This window comes from Drosophila elegans, unplaced genomic scaffold, assembly GCF_018152505.1.
Source record: "Drosophila elegans isolate 14027-0461.03 unplaced genomic scaffold, ASM1815250v1 contig_476, whole genome shotgun sequence".
Classification (NCBI taxonomy): Eukaryota; Metazoa; Arthropoda; class Insecta; order Diptera; family Drosophilidae; genus Drosophila; species Drosophila elegans.
This window is the reverse complement of record NW_024545863.1, coordinates 5,194,028-5,216,816: the sequence shown is the minus strand read 5'-3', so window position 1 is coordinate 5,216,816 and position 22,789 is coordinate 5,194,028. Positions and strand designations below refer to the sequence as shown.

The following is a 22,789-nucleotide window of genomic DNA, read 5'->3' as shown; positions in this document are numbered from 1 at the left end:
TAACAACTGTGCAAAAGTATGCAAGCCAACGGGTAAAATCATTTTGAAAATACTGCATTCATAATATCTTATCAAATCTATCGGTTTTTTTCATTTTTAATGGAATAACTTTGTTAAGACTTCTTAATTATTTTAAAACTCGATACTTTCGCACTTTAGGACTAAGTTACTTTTTGAGGATTTATTATTAGGTATAAGTTGAGTTTTCCTCTTGGGAATTTTAAATGCATGATTTTTGAGCAGTGTGCAATGCCGACACTCACATATTCCCAGTTGCAGCTGTAGCTGGCGTCTAAGTCCCATTTTCGGTGCCTGTCTTTATGCAGATACCAATACCAATTTCAGTGGGTCTCCCGAAAATGGACTGGCCAAAACACACACGAACTGCAAGCTACCATTGGCGGAGCGAATATTGGCCCATTGGCATCATGTTCGATTTTGCAGACACAGCGACGTTTTGTCTTTAACTAAATTATAGCCAATGCCCATGGACATGGATCGGAAGGCCTTGGACGGAAGGGCAGGTGGATGGGCTAGATGAAGCGGAAGCGGAAGTCGAGGACAAAAAGGCCAAAATGCCTTCTGCTTTAGCTTTGGCATTGGCTTTAGCTTCAGCTGCCTGAAATGTGCCAAAAACTATCGACGAACGAGTCCGGTGGCTGGCGGCAGAGTAGCCTGCAACTGACGTGATATCACCACCCAACCTCAAGTTTTTGAGCCGGACCCGGGACTTTGGCCCCGCCCGGCAGTCAATAGTCAACTTAACTGCATCAAACTGCCTGCCTAGTCATCCTGCCTCCGTCCTCTGTCCTCGATGCTCCGTCCTACAGCTTTTCCAGAGCTACCTCTGTCTCTGGAGCGATATCGATATAAGGCATTACCTGCTAAACTGTTTGGCAGCATCGCACAGGTTGGGAATCGGGCAGAATCAGGCGGAATCTGGCAACTAAGAGATGGAGGCGGCATGTCAAACAGTTTTGCAATTGTTTCGAAATTGTCTCTCGTGCAAATGCAATTTTCTTCAATTTCATTTGGGCGGAGGCGGTAGAGAGTCGGTGCCAATGCCAGTTGGCAGTTGGCCTGGGCCAGGACTTGGCCGCATCCGCACGACTACACCGGGGATAAAAAGGGACAACTAAAGTCAGGAAGAGTGGAATGTTTTATCGTAGAAATGTTTTGAGAAAAAAATTGGGTGTAATTACATTGTTTGCACTTTTTACAGAGCTATAGCCCTTTAAAATAAAAGTAGCCACATTAAACAAATTGAGTACACTTATTTTTTACCAAAATACCACTGCGTAAATGTTAAATTTTTTAATTTGTTGTTTGATAGATTGTTGTTCAAATCTTCTTAATTTAACTTCCGAAAGTCTTAATTTCCACAACAGTTTTCTTCTCTGTGCACAAAGATTGAAGAAGAGTTTAATCTCTTACATACAACAAATTTGGTCATGTTCTCCCTTAGCATGACATTTAAGTTACTTGATTCTGGCATTTGTTTGTTTGTTACTTTTTGCCAAGCCTAAAAAGGGGGCGTGACTCAGGTGGTAATGGAGATTTTGGCAGTCGGCCGATAAGCTTGATTTCTGTTCTGTCACAGCTCCATTTCGATTTATGCATCTCCACCGACGGGAGTGACCACCGAAATGGATCGCTTGGGACCCAAGTACACACAGATTTAAAAGATTTCACCTTCTAATTTCCGGCATGATGAGTACGAGTATAAATAAAAGAAAAGGAAATTGGATTTGGGGAATATTTAGAAGTATATTTTTTTATTTAAATTGATTAAGCAATGACACCATATCGGGCTCATCAAAATGCACTCAATCACCTACGAACAATTACGGGCTCAAAATGCAACAATTTTATTACACAAAGCTTATGGTCAGACTAACAAATATATCAAAGCCAAAATCCTGGAACATTCACAAAAATAGCAGAAAAACACAGAATTGGGGACTCACATCCTCATCCCAAAATCCCACCATGATGATCCCAGTGAGCTCCCAATGAACAATGGCCCAATGTTGACATAATAAAACGCACCCACTGGGTGGGTGAAAGGACACAAGGCCGCAGATGCCACAAATTCCGATTTTCCACAAACGCACACACACTCTGTAACACCCATATATGGTCAGTAAAAAATGTTATTAAAAAATATATCCCATAAAGGGCGAGGCAAAATAAAAGAAAAGGGAGCAAAAGACTGGGACAGCCAGTTGGAAATCATATAAAAGAGAAATCAATGCAAAACTATGGAATTTAAAAGCGCTTTAAATCGCCCAAGAATATGCAGGACCATGGGTCATAAAATTGCGGTTTCATTACACAAAAAACCTCAACCATGACATGAAAGGATTGAGCAGAGCAGAGCAGAGCCGGTATAAAATATGCCATTAAATCTGCGTTGGAATGGAAGCCACAAGAAAAATAGATAGCACCGAAAATAACCGAAGAAGCAGGCTCTTTCTGACCACTCAATATATCCTATGCCAGAGTAATTCGGAGTTAACGATGTGGAAATACTTAAGGGCTTAAAATGCAAAGACCAGTGCCTCGCCTTAACCAAACCGCAATTATGACTACACCAGGGGGGTTGGAGTTTTGGGGTGCTGAGCCTGGCAACCAATTACTTCTGCCCTTTGGCCATGATTTGTCCCCGGTTCCTGAAAATGGTAACAAAATTGCAACCTCGTTTGCAGCACAAATGAGCCACATTGTAGCCAAACGAAATGGTGGAAAGGGAAACCGGCCGAGACAACTAATAGACCACATGGACACAATTACCGACAACCACAATTACCCGCCGGCAATTTGCCGGCATTAACACCCATCTCACACACAGGCATTGGCTTTTATAACTTCTTCAGAGCCGGTAAACTGAAAAACTGGAAAACTGAATAACCGAAGAACCGAAGAGCCCAAGGGAGTGAGGCTGTACCTGCATAAATTTATTATGACCGCGATGAGATTGCAACGGCAGACGGGCAAATACGACCTTGAGGAGCGCCTGGAATGGTCTACGTGATGCCCTCGGGACAGGGCATCGTTGCATTGTTATTCTCCCCTCCTTAAGTCCAACTCAAAGTCCGTCATCATCATTAAAGCCTGGCCAATAAATAAGCAGGGACCAAAGCGATTTGCTAAGGTTTTTATTGTCCGGCCAGCATCAGGTGTGGATGGCTTAAATTGAATTAAATGCCGATGCTGTCGGAGACTCAAGAAGAACTCCATACTAAGAAAAACATATATAAAGCCATGGAAAAGTGTTAATGTGTTTAACTTGTATACCAAAGGACTAAGATGATCTTCCCTAATTGCATACATTTTGTTTCTTTTTGATTTATGAATTTTTATAGTGTTTTAATGCTAAAAAACCTATTTGATAAATACAATAATTACCAACATCTTTTAAAATGTTAATTTAAATCTATTACTCTTTTTTACTGTGTATCTTTTGTTTTGCTTAATGCATCAGTTAAAACTCGCCCAAGTCAGAGATCAAAGGGAATGGTCCTGAAACCATAATAAACCAGAAAAAAGATATACATCCTAGGAGGCGTTTTTGAGCCTAGACCCATGGGCCACGCCCCCTCCATTGCTGGCCGCGTGATTTAATGAGTTCCACAGACACTGATTTATGCCTAATGACTGGGCCTAAATCGTTCCGCCCTTACACAATTCTCTTCACCCGCCAACCGCCACCGTAAAGGCCCAAAAACATGTATGCAAATTAAGCAGCCAAGTCAAACAAATGCAAAACTAAATTGCTTGAAATAAAACTTTTTGGCAGATTTAAGCCGCACATCGAGTGGGAGGAATGAGGCCGAGATTGTCGAGGGCTGCTTTGGCTGCAAAAGAATGGGAATCACATCAGAAGTGAGCAAAACAGATTTGTCACAAAACCACAACAGCCAGTAAATCAGCATAAAAGGCGAATGCAAGTCAAAACATTTCAGAAATTATGACCCCGGCCAAGGGCCGCTCCGCCAGAGGGAAAAGTGCGGGTCAGGGGTCCGGGGTCGTCTGCCACAAGACCAAGCCGCAAACTGAATGGGCCTGCCAGCAATGGGAATGGAGCAGTCGGAATCGCGCTCGGACTCGGATTGGGGTTCGGGTTTTCGAAGCGGATTGGGGCTTTCTGCGGGGAGTTGGCCAATGATAATTGCCATTGCTGCATGTGGCGGAGGGGACTCCCCAAGCGACTCGCAATCCCAAAATTTAACAACACCCAGAAAGGGCACTCCTTTTACATGCCCTTTCCGATCGCAAGATTTCAATTTTTCAATCCTTTCCCATTTGATATAAATACCGGCGTAAAGTACTCAGTTGACATATTAAATATAAGTTCACATATACACATTACAATATTTGAAATTTCAACAAAACCCACAGAGAAATAAGACTGTGTATGATGTCGCAATATCGAGTTTCAAAATGAAATGAAATATGTGATGCCCCATGAAAGCGTATAAGAGCAGGAAAAAGAGGGTTCTGTATTCAAAAGGCACATACTAAAGTCGGCGAATATTTGTGAAGTAGCTGCTGCAGCAAAAGTAGCTGAATTTCATAAATGCAATAATTGCTGCTCCTTCAACTGGTGTGAGTGTGTATCTGTGTGTGTGCCATGAGAATGTGTGTATGTGTGTGTGTGTCTGGATGCATGCACAAAAGATGCAAATCAGTCGGACATCTGGACATAGGCAGACGAACGAGCTCACTCTGGTAAGCATAAATAAGTCGTCTGCCCCGCATCCCAAACCACGCCAAAAATCCAACGAGACCGTATTCATTACAACCGAAAGTGCAGCAATGCACTGAGAAAAACCCATGTATAACTAGGCTCTGGAAATTAATCATGTTTTTACTTTAAATAATAATCCTCTATTATTATGTAGGTGAAGATAACGGTAATGAAAGCAATTAGTAGGGTCAAATGGATATTATTATGAAATAATTAAACACCTATATATAAAAAAATTCAAGAAATCAAAAAAAAAAATTCTTGAATCTTCATGGTGAACGTGCTTTACCAGATAAATTATTCTGTCAATTAAGTTACATATACATACATATATAGGTAAAAACTAGCCAAACGGCTTGCCTTTTTTCTCAGTTCAGTTCTTCTACACATCTTGGTCAACTGTAGATGGCCAGAAGAGGGAAATGGATTGAAGAGTTAGGGCGGTGGATGGGCATAACAAACAGCTTGTTGTTGGCTGGTTTAGTTGAGCAGACATCGGAGTAGCAACAGCCCACTGACACTTCCTTTTAGGCTTTGTTTTTTTTTTGTTCTCCGCTATGTTATAACTCATGCTTGCAAAAACAAAGCAATTAAAAGCTTTAACTTAAAGCACAACATCCCAAATCTAAAGCAAATTAATTGTGGAGTTACAGTGGGTGTTTTCCTAACAAAAAATTATATTATCCCAAAAACAAAGCTATGAGCCTTTTTTACTTGATTAGCAATAATTTGTTTTTTTTTTGGTTTTAAATCTTAACTTCAATTTTCTCGACAAAACTATTAATACAATGTGTTTAAAAGATTTGCAGAAAACTAAATAGCATGAAAATAATTCAAGCAATTTGGTATATATAATATTCACTGTATTTAAGCACACACTTTTCATGCTGTTATTTATTTATGGTCGGTCAGTCTGATGCTTATTAAATAGTTTTGCATTCGAAATTTATTTTGGTCAAAAATCTTCTTTACTGGGGGTAATAATTTTTGGCTTTTGGCGCATGTTCACACACGCACAGACTTTACAGGCATTTGACTTTTAAAAGTTGAGTGCGTTTCTATTTCATGCTATGGATATAAGTATTGCAGGCATTTTCTATGGCATTTCAGGCTTTTAATTGAGGCAAATATCATTTAAGAGCATAAAGAAGAAACAGAAGCTGGCATGGAAAACTAAACGATAAATTCTAACCGTTTTTGGATTAAAGTGTGTTGTAATAATTGAATAGAAAAATAATTCAAGTATTTCAAGAACAGCTAGATATCTAGCAATTTTCGCTTTAGATCTCAGGGGAAAGATGTTTGGGGGCTGGGTAAATTCTGTGGAAATGACAGGGCGTGTCAGGTCCTGCCAAACAAAACGCACACATGCGTGGAGGCCCCACCCGTTTTCCCACTTCATGCTACTTAAACTTCAGCAAAATGTTCTGTCATTTTGACAACATTTTCCCGAGCGAAAGACAAAAACCCAGAGAGGAAAACTATGGCCATGAAGCCAAGTATTAGGCGACGTGAGTGTTGACAAAAAAAAAAAACGACGCAAAAAATGTGAAAACCAAGGAAAACTAACATAACTGCGGAGCGAAATGTGCTTGAACAATAATAGATTCCCACACAACGAGAGATGGGTTCGGGCTTGAGTTTGAGTTTGGGTTTGTGTTTCAGGCAAAGTGCAGATCAAATGCAGTTAACTAGCTTGTTGACATCTTCACACACAATTTGCTGACAAACACAAACAGATTCAAGCGCTTTCTGGGTTTTTTCTTATCCGGTCGTCTTTGTTTCACTGGCGTTTACTTGCGTCAGGAGTTTGGGAAAATGTTTGCATCCAGAGCGCTTTACACTGCATTGTTGCAAAAGCCACAAGAACCCACAACACCTGACAAAATTTTCAGAGTATTGAATAATTTTTATTTGTGCTTAACGAAAAGCTCATCAATTTTGAGTCCTATTTTCTTCGACTTTAGAATATTTATGAAATTAGTATTCCTATTTAATACTCTCAACTCAAATTTTGTTAGTTTTCTTAGCTTTTTATTATAACTAACACAAGCCGGCTTCATTTTACGTATTTTTCCTAGGTGTACCTACACAATTTGATACAGCTGCACATATAAATAAATGTGTAAGCGTGCGGCACATGAATGTATTTTTCATAAGTAAAGTAAAATGAAGAAAAACAATGTTGTTGGCCAAAAAGGATTGCCATTGCCAGCAGTGCGATACCTACGTGCGTTTGCAACAAATTGCAGCATAAACACTCCACAACGTCCACTGCGTCCTTCAATGGGGCCACTCATGAAAGAGTAAACGATTTTTAAATGCAATTCCACAAATGGCTCGGCCAGCACTCTCCTTCGTCTGGCATTGTCGCAAGCAAGTTGTCAAAATATATTATATGGGGAGGTTAAAATTTAATGCCCAGCCAAAGATGAAATTTTTAAAAGCATTTTGATTTGCTCAGGCCGCACCTGCGGGCCAGGTTATAAAATGTCCCATGGAGTATTCATGTCGGACCGTAAAAAAACGGAATCGGAAAATATTTGTATCTAGTAAGCGTTTGAGTCTGCATTCACGACTGCCTCGCATTTCAGTGGGGACATTCAAGTCCATACCGAGTTCGTGGCAGGAAGAAACGCCGAAGATTACGAATCCCAGATGCTCCGGAAGTTGTTTAAGTCCAGGCCTTGACCCCCCGCAAAAGCCCACGAAACTGGTGCTGCATGCCACTTGGTAGACAGACTCAGGCTTTCGCATTCGCTTTCGCATAGTTTTGCGGCCTGCATGCCAAAAAGGTGCTCGCCCCCAGGACCTTTGGCAGAAAAAAGCCAGCTAATCGCATACCCTAGCCTGGAGTTGTATCAGAAACACTGTACAAAGATGTTAATATATAAAAAAATAAATTTAAACTTAAAATAGGTACACCCAGAGAAAAATCATGGTAAATCCAATTATTTTGACTTTGAATTAAATATTTTCGGTACCGAGGGGTGTTTTGTTAAAATTAAAGTGTTTAATACTTTCATTTTTATTTAGTTTAGTTTAGTTTAGTTTTAAATAAAAAAAAGGAAATCTACAATTTTCCTATTAGATAAACGAATTTAATATGTTTTTTTAAAGCCTTTATTACTGATTAATAAATATTCATGATACAAGCGAAAATATTAAACAAATTGTTTCCGATTGAAATAATACTATAAATATAATTTATAATTATAAATTATGTAATGTAGTCAGAAACATGAAATTAAAATATACTTCTTTCATAGGAAAAGTTGTTTTTGTATAGCGATTCTAAGTTCGTAAATGGAATCGTAAAGCTCAAAATGTTATTTAAGTGCCCAAAATGTCGTGCAGTGAATTGCTCCTATTTTATTTCCATTGCAAGAGCGTGTTGGTCATTGTGGTTCAAGCGGCCAAGTAAAATTTCTTTACAACTCACTTAAGGTTCTTGTTTAGTATTCAAATCTCTGCACCGGGCAAACACTCTTCGATTGTGCTGGGCAGCCATGGTAGTGCATTTCCCCAGTCACCTACGAGTATTTCCGTTCAATTTCCTTCGCTTTTCACACACTTGCCTTGTAAATCTCTGCCTTCGATTATGAAACGTTGCATACTTCGGCGCACAGGCTTACACAAAATGTCAAAAATATGCTGGACCAGTTCGTGTGCGTATCTCGAGCCCATCGTGGGTGTATCTGGATCTATATCTGTTTCTATATATGCGAAATTGCTTACTGTTACTCAGTTTTTTTTGTGTTTTCCGCACGGACGAAAGTCAGTCAATGATACAGACAACAGACGGCAAATGGGGAAAACAACAGGAAAAAGTTCGTAGCCAAAAGCCAAAGCAATGCAATAAACGTAATTACAATTGAAATGTCCCTGGATGAGAGTTGGTTACGAACGCAACAACAACAACAACAACATGTTTGTCAACTGGCATACATAGGAATTTATTAATAATTCCCAAACAGACAGCTCCGGAGTCCGTTCCTTTGGCAATTACACAGACGGACTGGTCCTGAACTCAGACTCCTTTGACTCCATTTTTCAGCTTATCCAATACAATACCCAATGCACGTGTTCCTATCCGTTTCGAATGTCGAGCTGCCCTGCCGTTTTTCATTGTTTCGCCCGCAGCCATTTGTACTCATTTTTATTTCCTTATTTTACCAGTCCTTAAAGCTTTTAATAAAGATATTGGCAATATGCGTTTAAATGAACATTTGAATTTTTAGGAAACACTTTATAGTCGACACATTTTAGCTTATAAATGAATCTGGAGTAGTAGGTTCTTATATTGGAAAAGCATGCTCTTGTTTTATACATTTTACAAGTAATCTATAAAAGTTGTAATAATTGTAACTAGAAGCAATTACAATCGGTATTGTTGTAAAACAATATTCACTGGAGATTTAGCAAACTCTCAATTTAAATGTAAATTTATGCTTTTTGCGACCAAGTAAGAATCCATTCTTTAATGCTTAGAACAATTCTTATTTCATTTTACACACCTTGTGCTTTAAAGTTCAGATGGATTTTTGTTGGCCGTTGGCCTTAGTTACTCGACGCTGCATTGACTCAGGAAATTCAATTAAAATTGTTGAGCAGGATGCCAATTGTTGACGGATTAGAGAGACCGAGATTAAAGGCATTCCAACCGACTATGGCTTTAATCACAACCCTTGGTTTTTCAACTCAATAACTTGACTCAAAAAACGCATTTACCCTGGGCGCAGTTTAGTTTTTGGGGAAACTATTCCCTTAAATTATTTATTTGTTTTTGTATTTTTTGTTAAAGAAAAAGCTGCACACATATAATACAAATTTGAATTAAAGACAAGTCGTAAATGCAAATTAAAAAATTAACTTTAATATTAAAAGTCGAAACTTGATGGTAAATATTGCATTATATATTTTAATTGAGATGCTTTTTGATCGTGTTGTTTTAATGAAAATGAATTTAATGAAAATCTCCAGAGAATTTACAAAAAACAATAAACTTAATGTTTTAAAAACGTTGTAAATGTGGATAGGTATAGCAAAAATTATTGCAAAATTGGTTACGCATAACAGTTTGGGATTCTTTATGTACGAAGTATCAGAATTTTCCGCGGTGCCTTAGAGCTGGGTCCTGGCAATTGATGTTGCTGTTGCGATTTCTGCAGTTGCCAGTTTTTGGCTTGCTGAAAGTGGCAGGCAAAGGTGGCCAGCAATGCAGCCAGCCACCGCAAACACCCTCGGGCAGCATGGCCAAGTTTTCGGACCGCGTTCCGAGAGGCGAAGGGGGCTTCCTCTTTCGGGTAAACAGGCCTACTACTCTGGCCTGGTGAAAACAAGCGTGAACAGATCCCGCCCACAACAAAAAACAGGATGCAGTGTTGCCGTGCATCCGGCGCCTATGGCGGTTGCCTTACTGCCCGAAACTGCGACTGCCACTCGAATTCTGAATTACGAGCAGGATGGGCTGGCCGCGTGTTTAGATCCACTTCCCGGCTGCCTTTGAAAGTTTTATGCCCTCACCCATCCGCCGTTTCCCGCCAACTTTGCAACTGTACATAAATTTAATTTCGTTTTATGAGGAGGCCCAGCAACAACTTAGCAACTTAGCGCACCGCACACGCACACAAAGAAAATGACACTAAAATTCAGTATAAATTCTACAGAGAAAAACGTTTGCAATTTAAATACATGCTCATGATACTCATACACTTTTAATAGCGAACAATTTTTAGTAAGTGGATTATTTCTTCAACGAATTAAGGTCTAACCAATCAAAGAAATCTTACCAAATTGCTAACGTTTATTATTATAAGTTCAAAGAGTTCCAATTGTTAAATAAAACTAAAATGAGAACGAAAGGGATCACTAAAAGAAGAGATTTTTATGGACTTAGAGTGTATATATTGTCAATTGATTTCTTTTCGTGTATGCACCACTAAAGCAATTTTATTTCTCACTCTGCCATTTTTCATTGCAGCTAGCCCTTGGCCATTTTGCACAGCTTCCTTTTTAGGGCGGCACTTTTCGGGGAAACTGTTTCGGTGAGTTAAGTATGAATTATGTTGTTTTAGCGCAGCGCTTCTGAGTTTGAAAACTTATTGAAATATGCGACGGCCGTGGAAGAGCAAACTTGTGTGTGTCCTTTCAGCTTAATTGAAACTTCGGGGCCACTTACACAATATGCAGGCGATGGAAAAGTTTTACCTTGGCTGTAAATTAGCGACAGCTGTTGGCCAAAAGGTAACAGAATTTCCCAGGGCAACGGTTCAATTGAATTTACACATTCCTATTCACATTCACATTTTACACAGCCACAAAATGCTTGTCAATCAGAAACATTGGGACACTGCGGCTGACATTTGAAAAACCAAAAATCACGCTCACCATCAGTCAGTCACACGGAAAAGTTCTATCTTCATCTTGAGAACTTTTCACGCACAACAAATTTTGCTGGTGGAAAACAAGTTGGAATAGAGGAAGTGCAGAGCAAAAATCTAACGAACGACAGAAATCTTTTGCAGCTGCTCATAAAAATGTCAGAAAATGTCTCCATCCTCATGCTCCTTCAACATCCAAGTTGCAGTTGCTTTTGTGAGCAATTTGTTATTCGATTTTTATACGGCCATGCAAAACTTGAACAGTCGAAACTTTACTCCGCCAGAAGAAGAAATAGAAGATGTGGAAGTGACTTGGCTGGCACCACGGAAATGGCTTGAAATTGTCAGCTGCGCAATGATGCACATTAAGTGTCAAGTGCCAAAAGTTGTTGACAACAACAAGAGAGTGGGATAGATTTGTCCTCCACTGACATATCGTGTCATTCCCCCCCGACCAACTCTTAATATTTATTTTGTTTGTCCGTCACTTTCCCCATTCAATTCTTTGCGATTTCCACACGTGCTGCTTTGTGTAAACAAAATTCCAGAATGCCGAAAAGAACCCAACCCAGTTTTGGTTAAAGCTTCAGCACAACAATGAAGCAATGAGGCCACGATGTCGCCAATCTCGATATTTATTTACGTTTTCAATTCCATTGAGAAGCTGGGGGAATGCCTCGGAGTCTTACGTGCTGCACTTTCAACCAGCAATTATATAGATGCAATATATAATATTCTGATGCATGTTTGCTGAAAATGCAATATGTTTTTATTACTTCTTCGCAGCTCGAGCTGCACTTGGAGTGTATATTTGCAGTGCGCGTTTTGCAAACATTTTGTATTTTAAACTCAGCATTTTCATCAAAAATTGAAAAAAGATGTGACACTGAGTGAAAATCACTTTTCACCCAGGCACAAACATGAGTTTTCCTCTCCTAGCAAGATCATTCAATTGGAAAAGTTGTAAAATCAACAAGTCATTGGCAAACAGCGGGCCAGACGACAGCGCAAAAAACATTGCTGTTAAAATATTTTGCTTATTTGCATAAAAAAATACACATGGTGCAGTGAGAAAGAGATAAAGCGTTGGGAAATGTTAAAAGAATACATTCAAAAAATATTTTGATATTTTTATTTTATTGAGTAATTGCCAATTACTTATTTTAATTAACAACTTTGGGAGCCATAGAAGCTTGGAACTTTATTTCTTTATAAGCTGGAAATAATAGAGTGATTATTGAACTTCAGAATTTATAATTCATATTCATATTCATACGTATTATTTTGCAGTAAGGTAAACTCTTGATTTATCGAATGATTGATATAATAGCAGTTTGTGACTAAAATTTGTTAATTTAATAACCTATTTCTTTCTGTGCTGCCAAGCTTTGTGAGTGAGCAAACATTTGCTGCCGGGACTAGAAATGGCTCCGGGTGGACTGAGTGCCGGAATGCCAGGCGGACGGACAGGCAGTCAGTCAGTCAGGTGGCTGATGCTGCTCAAGTGCCTGAAACAGTTGCAATGGCTGCCAGCAGTGCAGAAATAACAATATTTAGAACCGGAAACGGAACCGAGCGCATCCATATGTGCTCGTGTGTCTGCGTGCGGAGCAGATGCAGCTTTTCTGGCAATTGAAACTGCCGGGATTGTATTTTCTATTGAAAAACTTAGAAGGATCGCAAGCCACCCTTATTTTGCTTGCGGAAAGGACACTCCCGGCGAATGCAAACATCAAATGATCCGAGCAACGTCAAGTACATCGATTGGGACTTTTTTTGGTCACTTTGAAACCAAAAGCATTATTAATTTAACTTCCCTGGAAAAACGTAGCAATTTCAAAACGAACTCAACCATTCTGTATATAAGCTCATTCAAACAACACGCATCCGTTGCGTTGAACTAGCTTTCTCTGAGACTTTCTTTCAAGACTAAGCCGAAAACGTCGTATTTTATAACTGTGAGCATTTTTCAGTGTTTATTTAGTATGGTAGAAGCCAAAGAATAAGAAGCCGCCAGTTAATCATAAATTTCCAAAAAACACTTCTGGTTTTAGAAAAGCCTTGAATCTCAAACCAATTTTAAGTATAGATATTGGTTGTATCAATATATTTTTAGAAAACATTTTCTTTAATTAATTTATACTTTTAATGCTTTATCTGAACTTATATAAACAAAACTAACTTTAAAAAGAAAGGTCGTTAGTTAAAATACTATACTTTTCTAGAAACAAAAATTTGTATAGTTAAAGTGTCGCTTTTTCATTTTTTAAATCCCAGAGTTAAAACAGCCAAAACGGCTGCTAACTTTTTGTTTGCAAGCGCCAAGCGGCCGGACGGCGAACATTTTTGCAATTCTTGTGCAAATGATGCCCTCCGGAAGAGCCGGACACATGGCTCACGGCGTCCACACAGCAGATCTGCCGTGGATTCGGAAAAACAGGGAAATCGGGGAAATGGGCGTGGGTTTCCGAAAATGGGACCGTGCCCCGCGTATCCGCAGAATCAATGTTAAGCTTGTAACGTGCAAAAGTTAATGCCCAGTCCGCCCAAAAGAGCAGCAAAAACTGACCACACAAGGCCGGCCCAAAGCGCAACTAAAAAGCCAAGCGGAAAATGGCCCCAAAACAACAACATACGGCGGAGCAGAGGCAGCAAAATAAATACGCAAAACAAAACCAACCGCGAAAATAATCAACGAGACGTAAAAATGCTGCCATATTTAATAGGAAATTGTGTGTGTGCAAGAGAAACACTGAAACTGAAAATTATAAATGCAAAAACGATGCTCAGAACGCCATGAAAACCGAATGAAAATCGAAAAACCGAACTCCACATGAATAGATATTGCTTCTATATACATAAACATATTTATATACACATATAGCATGACGGACTACTACAGCGAACAAGGGCTTCAAAAAGAGCAACTACTCGTGTACGATTTTTGGCTACACCACTTGACTGGCATTGTTTTTGGCCTCTATTGTTGCATTTCTGTTGTCATTTTTAAGCCAATTTCCGTTCATTTTGACGCTTCCGCTGCGCTTTCCCACACCCAAAAATATATATGTAGATTTTAAATGGTTTGGAGATGGGTTGTTTATCGAGTTTTGGTCTCCAAAAATACTGCAAACAAAATGATTTGAACTTTAAGCTTGAGTTAGCTTGGGTTGTTTCTTCAAAATAAATAACACATTATTTGTCAAAATATGAAAGAAAATTTTTCGTTATCAAATCGCAGTTGGCCGATTATGAAAACTAATTTATCCAACAAAAAATTTATCAGCACTTGCAGATACTAAAAAAAAGTGTACAAAATTGATTACCCAAGCACTTTTCCAATGCCGCATGTAATATTGACGGCCAATAACCAATAACGTCAGATATGTGCAGATATATATGCATGGCATCGCAGATATAAACATATAAAGTTTATTTTTACACAATACAAGACCTAAAAATATTCAAACAGCAATTGGATGGGCTATAAATAATATAATGGGTTGTAATAAATAATTGCAGTACATTTTAGTTAAATATTGGATACAAAAAAGTTACTAATGATCGTCTATGTTTATGTATTCTTAAAACATTGCGGTCTATTGAGAATAGCAATTTTGAGATTATTGGCTATTACTCCAGTTTTTAGATGTATATTCGTCCTCTCTCAGCTTAAGATTTTACGGTCATCAAATGTTTGTCATAAATATAAAGCGAATATCTTTGATGATATTAGAAACATTCACACAAGAATTAAATATTGAAGAGATAAAAGAAGAGAGATTTTTGATAAATTAAAGGTGTGTAAATTCTGATAGAGGTCTTCCAATAAAGTGGAATAATGTTCGATTCAAGTTTCTTTTTTTGCATATTGAGAGCAAAAATATCACTCATGCCATCAGAACCGTACACTATAGTTACAACAGCCGCAAGCGGGGTCGTTGCCACATTGAAGGCCCAAATACAGGGAGTATTTGTTAATATTTTCGCCCCGAAAGCCGCTGACAGTTGCCGGACAATGTCAACAAGGCCGTTGGAATTGCATAGGTCGCTGAAAATGGCAATATGTGTGGCCCATTCAGCCGTAGGATCTGGGATACGATATGGCACACAGTTGTCACGCTGTTTGCCGGATAACCGTTATTATATCCTACTCCGGCTGTTTGTTTGCACGGCCCCGTTTGGGCTTCGATCCATTTGACATTATGACAACGCATCACCGGACAGAGTTGGCAAATGTTCGCCACTGCATCAGTCAGCAATTTAATTGGCGCGTTCTGTCCACCACCGATATCGCTGCGTTGATTATCACCTTTGGGCCGGTCATTGCAACTTTTTAATAAGCTCGTTTTGAGGAGGTTTAATTAAAAACTGTTGCCCAAACAGCGTCCACTCGAAGAACAGTAGAACACTTTCTCTAAAATAAAATAATCTTAGTATCGAAACGTTGTGTATTTGTTTTATTTAGTTGGCTTAAAAAAATCAATTCAGAAACTTCTTTAATTGCTGTACTAAAAATCATATACAAAATAGCATCACCAAACTTTAATTACGTTGTTCTCCAAATTTCAATTTTTTTTTTGCTATTTACACTATTTTTTTTAAAGTGCACAGTGCAGTGATGCAGAGTGTTTGCTAGCTTTGACCCCATGGCAAAACGTTTGCAGGCGAGGCATTAAAGAAATTTCATTATTGCGCCAGATGGACGCCGATCCAAAACCTATAGTTCTTACCGATGTTTGTATTTCCCACATACGCGTATGCACATGAAAGCTTTATTATTCCGGTTTCGGCGAAAAGTTTCACTGCCCCGAAAGGGAAACATCTGCAGGCCACATTGTTAAAGGGCAAAGAATTTTAATAATACATAATGAGATGCAGTTTGATGAGCATTTTATTAAAAAAGAAATTGCATCATAAAAACGAGAGCAAATATAACTACAGTTTTGGGTGGCGAAAGGTGCAAAAAGTTTATTAATTTCCACAGCCAACGAATATCGTTGCCTACTTATGCGCACAAGAACAAGACAAATAGGGGGTGGCAGACAAACAGCCCCTAGAACACACAAACACACATGTTGCCCAAATATTATTGCCTTGTATTTCATTTTTATGTTGATTTTTGTCTCAGTTTCCCTGCTTAACCCACCGAAAAAATGTTTATTTGGCGTGTTGCAGCAACACAAATAATTGTCGAACAGCATGTTGCACGCGTGTGCGTCTCTGCGGTTATTTACGATTGTCGTACGAAACTTAGATAAATATTAAGTATACGCAACATTGTCAAGTCAGGAACTAATGAAAAATTGCTCAAGGCCTTGGAAAGAATGGTTCAGAATTTATGCTGATGGAAAACTTTAAACGATAAACCATCGATAAAAAGCAAACGCTGTTAGTTTTTCCGGAAAATTCAAACGGCAACAGCTGGGCGAACAAGGCAGACTCAATGCATATATTGTGCCACCCATATATGTACACTGTAAAAATAAAAACGTTTCCTTAGATACATTCTTGATTTATATTTATTAATTTGAATTTTTTAGATGGTTAACGATCAATTGGTCCTTACTTTGTGATTTTGAAATATAAGATATTTTAATATTTTAAATAAACATTTATCCGTTTAAAATGGGTTCTCATCTTTTCTAAATTAAATGACTTAAAACTGATTTTATCATTCTGCAAACAATCTAAAACCTTTTTAAATGTTTTTTCATGTATAGATACAAGCCTATCTATGTCTCTATGCCATCCGCCAAAAGTAAGCTGCAGAATAGAAAAAAAAGGGAACCGCTTTTCAGGAAATTCGGAAATGCTCCTGCTGCTACTGCCTGCCAGTGTCCATGTGCGCGTAAAGTCCATTAACATGAAAGACAAACAAACAGCCAGGCCAGAGCACAGTTTTGGACACTTCATAAACAACCGGGCACAAAAAAATGGCTCAAAACAAAGCAAACCCTCTCGAAAAAGCGAAATTCCAGCTGCAGTTTGCAGGCGAAAAATGTGTTTAAGGAAAGCGCACACATTTTGAGTTAGAATTTGATGGGGGAATTTGATGACTTGCAGCATCGAAAACCTAAACCAAACCAGAAATATATTAATTAAAGCATACCTTTCAAGGACATTTAGTGTAACAAAATACATTGCTTGAAATTAATTATTAGTTGCGATAGCAGTCTGGAATGTGAGCCAAACAAACAATGTGTAATTTAAGCCATTTGATTTTATGTTGGGAACTCATCAGTGAGTTTCCTCTGCATTTGGAGTGTCGGAAATTGAAGTACTCCTAAAGTTTGCAGGCCAGAAAGGTAAGTGAGCTACTAATTGGGGAGGGGGGGGGGGGATGGTTTGTAAGGGAAAATAGCAAATAACAGGAATCAGGACAATTATTGTTGGCAGTATCGGTTAGGTCACGCCTTTAAGCCAATCAACTAAATCAACAATACGCATACGCCATGTGTGCCAAACACACACACACGCAGAGGCGCACACAAACGCTGACCCAACCCGAAAATTCAAGGCTTAAAATCTAACCAAATAAAGGGATTGTGATTGTGAGGGCTCGGACTGACAAATATTATGGGAAATGTTTTTCGGGTGTGGGAGCATTTCATTGAATACAATGGCATTAACAACAATAACAAAGATGCGCACACAATCGAGCAAATATTTAGTGAAGGGAAATAATTTCTAATAGGTTTTCCTTCCAATTGAAATCGGATATTATGTCTGGATGCGGGTTCGTGTGTGTAAGTGGCTGATTGTGTTTAAACAATGTTAGGCAGCATTACACGCAACTTCATGCAAATATTTGCCCTTCCTTTGATTTTGACCCCAAACTTTTTAATTAAATATACATGCGGCACTACAGCTGCCAATCGATGGCTAAATAATAAGGAGTTTATTATTTAGCAGTGAATTTAGCTAAGTCCTTTAAGTTGCTGCCCAGACCAAATAACTAGTTATGCAAAGCACATAACAAGAACTATGCTTAAATGGGTCAAGACCCGAACTAATTTCCAATAGCACAAAGTATACAAAGACCAATAATTAAACCAGCAACTGATGTTTGGTCCGGTTCACTGCGAAATTAAGCTGTTGCCCCAAAAAAAAAATGAAATGATTGTGAGCAAATATTTCGAGATGCACGAAGTTTCTTTAGCTTCTAGGATCCCTGCTATATGTACATACATGTGTGCTTATTTCACACCTGAAGTGTGATGAAAATATGACAACAGAACAGTAGCACATCCCACCTGCAGACAGGTGCCGAGTGAAAATTCTCCTGTTCGCTTGGCATCTTGAACGTGTGACTGTGGGGCATTCGTGCTTGAAGACTTTTCTCCAGCTCTCCGAAGCCAAACATAACTGAAGTTCTTATTTCACAAGCAGCCTTCCCCTTGTTGCGATTGCACTTCGAAAAACATCTAAATGGAAAAGATGACTAAGAATGATGTGTGGTTTTGTTACGGAAATCTCAAAAAAATAAGAGAAAAGGAAAGCACAGTACAAGCAAAAGACACCATTTGCAATAAATTAGATAACATAATTTGTACTTTCCTATATCAAACTTTGCTTTCCAAATTAAATTTATTTAGTATATTTATTGGGTAAGAATTTTTTTTTTTTTGTTATATTTTATTTATTTTATGGTTTCTCTGATTTATGTAAATTATTTTGATCCCACTACGAGTAATGTTCCTACCATTTGGCCAACATACTTGACATCATCATTGTTTGTTGACATCGATATTGTTTTTTCTCGTCACCGACACTTTGAATGAAAATGCAAATCGCCAAAAGGTTGGTAGATATGAACAATCAGTTCAGCGTTTCGCTTGCTACTTTTTGTACTTAGTCAATAGTTATCAGCCTTCAATCCATATCCCTTTCCTGACACTCGAATAAACTGTGCCCCTTCATCATGATAATCAACTTAATCGACAGCATTCCATTGCAGACGTCCAAAAATCTGACAAGTCACCAAACTTTACCCAACTCCCAACCCTCATGCTATATTATTTCCCCATATTTATTAGCATTTGGCTGATCATCCAATGTGAACTAAACACACGTGCAATAGAGCAAATATGTTCGTTTAATGTTGTACGAGAGCAAATATTTTTATGGCCTTGACAAATCAGTTTTCCTCTTATTTTTAATAATAAGCAGCATGACAAAAAGCCAAACTTACCCACACAAAAGTCAATCGATTGGGGAGCTGCCGAAATTCCATTGGGAACAGAGGGCGAAGCTTGATGACAAAAAATAGAAGCCGTGCTAAAGTCATTCATACATGGCCTGAATTGATTTCGGAAACGGCAAAAATAAGCGAAGCAAGTAAGCACAATATATATTCACAATTATGGGCAAAATAATAATTTTGAAAATAATTATTATTTTGCCCATAATTGTGTATATATATATTGTGCTGACTTGCTTTGCTAACACAATAATTTGGAAATAAATACTGCTGCATGAGTTATTGTTAATAACAAATATTCTGAATTTATTAAAGTTTTTAAAAATGTTCTCTAGACTTTTGGATAAAAGCAGAGACACCTAAATAAAACTAAAAATAAAACTATGTTTTTAGCTCTATTATTTTTCTTTTGACTGTACCTCTCCCTGGATATACATCAAGCTCACTCACACGGCCCGCAAAGAAAAGAGCAAATTTTGGTTGCCTTTTGTGAGTTGGTTCTCCAGTTGCGAGAACGACACGGCATTTATAAAAATCATACGCCCTGTTGTACCAGCAGCACACGGCAAGAGTGGCGGCATGACAAAGGCAAACGGCAATATATTCGTATCGCTTGTCAGCCAACATGTTCGCGAACGATTTCCGCATACGTAATGTCGATTTCTGACAAAAACTGTCACCTTATTTGAGGGCGTCTGGTGGTTCATAAAAACTTTAGCTCCTTGGCTCTGAAAGCGTTCGAACTTCGAAGCGCCAAATCAGAATGAATCCCCATCATTAACAGGCCTAATCCACTTGCCGGCGGTGAATTGAAGTGTGAAGGATCCGCCCAGTTAAGCAAATCACTTGACCATTGTTTGGATGGCTTCCACTCTGCCAACTTTTGCCTCTAATTTGGCCATAATTGATGTTGGCAGGTGAAGCTCAATTCAACCACTAAAATTAAATTTATAAGGAAAATCTTAAGGAAAACAGTCTCAAATTTCTGACATGCTTAAGAACATCTTTCTATTAAAATAAATTATTAAATGTTGGTAATTACCTTCCCACATTATTACTTTAGTGTTTTTGTATTCATCATGACATTAACAAACGAGGTTAAAAACTGAAAGGTATAATTTAAGTACCGCCCAGCTAATTTTTTAGCAAAAGAAATTTCTGTATATTCTGCGGAATAAAAATTAAATATCTAATTTGAAAGAACCGATTTTTGGGTTTTAAAATAAAACGTTATAAAATAATAACTCAAATTTTTAAGTTAAGTTATTGAGTTGCGAGCGAACAGGAAAGATAAAAACAGCACTTTTGACGTCATGAAAAACTACAACTCAATTTATAGGAAGCTCCGCCACCCGAAAGATACCTGCTGAAAGTGGTTAGAAGTTGTCTATCGGCAACATTTACACCTACGAACACACGCACGTCAAATGTGACAGGAAATTGAAGGGGCGTGTGTGAGTGTGGGCGTGTTCTTAGACAAGTCCTTCAATTGCTGTAGCAAAAAAACTTTGCCCAATTTAAAAAGGAAAAATATTGAGAGTGGGTGCACAATAAATAAAATCGCAATTAAATCAAAAGTTGGATCTTAAAGTGCACATCGAGGGCTTCGATTTATAGAATTCACTCATTTTGGCTATAATATGTGAAAATAAAAGTTTCAAAAATCGGATTTTACATTTCATTTAAAACAATTTCATGACAATATTTCCAGTGTCAAGCCCGAAAGAGATCAGGTATTAGTAGCGTCTTGACAGATTCCGGCCAAATTAAAGTGTCTTTCGTAGGCAATCACTCCCTCGTCACTTGGCAACGATTTTGAATCCGAGTCTGTCAATCAGCACTGGCTTGTATTTGCTGTTTTGTTTGTTTAAGGCAACACAAAAAATAACAAGCCGAACAAACCAACTAATTGGTTAAAATGCAAAGCAGAGCAGCAAAGCAAATTTTTTGGGCCTGACAAAAGTTTTACGCTTATTACACCAAGAGCAAAACAAAGTCAAGTGATGCAAAAAAGAAAAGCAGAAATGGTGTTGAGATATTCATGATTCATTAGGAAAGTCTGAGCGGCGCAAGTGGGTAACTTTTCAGCCACGTCTATTGCACCCACTGGCAGCTGCCTTGGCTAATTTGAATTCTTTTGGAGCCGCCAAAGACGCAACCACCGCACCGCACCGACGACGGCGGTGTCCCATTGGAAGTAGTCGGGCATGACAGCTCCTTAAGCGCCTGAGTGATTGACATCAAAAAGGTCTGAAGCAGATAATAATGAACGTTCCTGCACTCAGAAGAAACCCGACTGAAGTTAATATTATTTGAAATGCTCTTTGTTTAATTAAACATCCCAAAATGATGAATGATAAAGGTTGATGAAACCGATAAATTCGTTCCACTATGTATATTTAGTACATATTTTAATTAATTATATGTATAATTTTAAAAGCCCTTCCTATTTAAATGTATCTTCATTTATTTAGTTTTTAATTAAATGATTAGCTCATCCTTGTATTCCTTCAATGTATATTAATAACTATGAAAACTTAAAAAATTTTTCTTCAAGAGAATAATTATAGTTTATTTTCCCACAGTGTACATATTGTACGCATGTATTTAAGGTATATAATTAAAATTGCGCATCATTAGGAATTCGTAAATTTGCCTAAACTTGTTGCCAAAGTTTAAACAGCCAATGCTGAAAGATTGAATGAGAGAGCAGTTTTTCCAAACTGTTTTTCGAGATGTCCGCACTTGAAAATCCCTTAAAAGGAAGTTGCCTAAGCTCACTAATGATACAAAAAAAATAAAGCCGCCTAAAGATGAGGGAAAATTCACCCATATTTTCCCGAAGGTTGTTGGGGACAACGTTCTCGACACTTGTTCAAAGGTAATTTAAAAATGCTAAGGTTTCCCGGGACAACAACAAAAGACTCTACAGTTTTCCGAATCAAATATTGTTAGAAATAAAAGTCTGGTTCAACACAAAACCTTTCCATCTGACAAGCGTCTTAAGCAACTGGCTAACAAATCTTACTAAATGCCAAGACAAAAGTAAATGAAATTGCACTAAATCTACGCGGAATTTGTCTTGGAGAAATTTCAACCTTTTGCCCCAAGCTCGATGGGGTTTTCGGGGATTTCTCGAGGATTGTTGGGCTGGCATCATCAAAAAGGTACGAACAGGCCTAGGCCAAAGTGATAAACCGTTTGCACTGACATTGCATATAAATCTGCGACAAAGTTGCGTCTGCCACGGATAGCTCCAAAATCGTGCCGGATTTGTCACGCCAAATCGCTGGAAATGCTTTGGCCTTGTTTATGCCCAACTTTCCTCCCACTTTTCCCTATTCTAGCTTACGAATTTCGCACAACAACAATGAGAGAGTCGTAAATCTTTGAGTAGCTTATCTCCAACAAAACTGTGCGCTTTTTTAATTCGCTGGGAAAATATATGCAAAA

At 38.3% G+C, this 22,789-nt stretch overlaps 1 protein-coding gene across 1 annotated transcript in view; it reads left to right on the top strand.

Moving 5' to 3' along the window:
- LOC108140374 (serine-rich adhesin for platelets) overlaps positions 1-22,789 on the top strand; it is a 51,164-nt gene that overhangs the window by 5,072 nt on the left and 23,303 nt on the right. Inside the window, exon 2 of the mRNA XM_041709201.1 lies at positions 10,734-10,797. The gene's annotated coding sequence lies outside the window, so the exon portion shown is untranslated. The remainder of the gene's footprint in view (positions 1-10,733; positions 10,798-22,789) is intronic.